Consider the following 1,770-nt stretch of genomic DNA (forward strand, 5'->3'; position numbering starts at 1 on the left):
ACACAAACAGGAAGTGGGGAGAACACAAACAGGAAGTGTGGAGAACACAAACAGGAAGTGGGGAGAACACAAACAGGAAGTGTGGAGAACACAAACAGGAAGTGGGGAGAACACAAACAGGAAGTGTGGAGAACACAAACAGGAAGTGGGGAGAACACAAACAGGAAGTGTGGAGAACACAAACAGGAAGTGGGGAGAACACAAACAGGAAGTGTGGAGAACACAAACAGGAAGTGGGGAGAACACAAACAGGAAGTGTGGAGAACACAAACAGGAAGTGGGGAGAACACAAACAGGAAGTGTGGAGAACACAAACAGGAAGTGGGGAGAACACAAACAGGAAGTGTGGAGAACACAAACAGGAAGTGGGGAGAACACAAACAGGAAGTGTGGAGAACACAAACAGGAAGTGGGGAGAACACAAACAGGAAGTGTGGAGAACACAAACAGGAAGTGTGGAGAACACAAACAGGAAGTGTGGAGAACACAAACAGGAAGTGGGGAGAACACAAACAGGAAGTGTGGAGAACACAAACAGCTGTACGCTCGTGTCTTCCTGCCTCTCAGTCAGGACCAGCAGCAGAACCGTTTTGTCTGAGCTGATTCTGGTTCAGCAGCTCTGATTGGGCTTCTTCACGTCTGATGAAAAATGGTCTTTACTTCCTGTGAGGGGTCCGCTCCTCGTGTGGAGTGGGTGGTCTTCTCTTTCTGTTCCACTGGAGACAGAGGCTGCTCCGCTCAGACCAGCAATCACAGGCTTCTTCAGCTGTTTGGTATTTTTTAACTCTGTCGTGTTGTTGTCAGCTAAACATCAGGGCTGGAGACGTCTGCAAACAAATCACTGCTAACAGCAGCTGCAGGTACGAGCAGAGGCCCCTCCCACCTCCCCTGACCTGCTGCAGTCGGAAAACTGACTTCACTTATTCTGTTAGCTTCATTATTCTGTTAGCTTAGCTTCATTATTCTGTTAGCTTAGCTTCATTATTCTGTCATACAGGTTTAGAAAAACACACAAAATTATTTGTTTTTAAGTGAATCTAATCAAGTAAAAGAGAAGATCTGATCTAAACGGTGAAATCGATGGGTTTGAGCTAACCTGTATCCAGGTTTACTCCTCAGGCTCTGTTGCCATGGTGACAGACTGAGTCAGGATCGGGTTCATTTAGAGGTTTTTACATTTCAGAATCAACTTCAGGTCGTTGCTTCTTCTTTCACATTTTCCCAGCAAGTTTTCAAAATAAAGTCATAGAAAAATAAACCATTTCAGATACGTTCAGTTTTATTTATGTTCAGACTTCAGGCAGAAAAAACAACTTTATGTTTTATTAACAACATCTTGGTTTGAAACTAGTTTCTCTAACTTTGTGTGTGAAATGTAGTTTTTAAAGAAAAGTTTTCCCAAAATAAAAAGACAACGTTTGGACATGAAACACTATTTATTTCATTTTTTATTTAATTTCTTTCATTCTATTCATTACATTTTATTTTATTTATTTATTTCATTTAATTTTATTTCCCAGAAGCTTCTGTCCATCAGGAGTGTCTCCTCTTCGCTCTGATCGAACTGCAGGTTCAGGTGAACTCTGTGTTTCAGACTCAGGTGAACTCTGTGTTTCAGGTGAACTCTGTGTTTCAGACTCAGGTGAACTCTGTGTTTCAGGTGAACTCTGTGTTTCAGACTCAGGTGAACTCTGTGTTTCAGGTGAACTCTGTGTTTCAGACTCAGGTGAACTCTGTGTTTCAGACTCAGGTGAACTCTGTGTTTCAGAC

The sequence above is a fragment of the Austrofundulus limnaeus genome, unplaced genomic scaffold (assembly GCF_001266775.1).
Source record: "Austrofundulus limnaeus strain Quisiro unplaced genomic scaffold, Austrofundulus_limnaeus-1.0 Scaffold1615, whole genome shotgun sequence".
Classification (NCBI taxonomy): domain Eukaryota; kingdom Metazoa; phylum Chordata; class Actinopteri; order Cyprinodontiformes; family Rivulidae; genus Austrofundulus; species Austrofundulus limnaeus.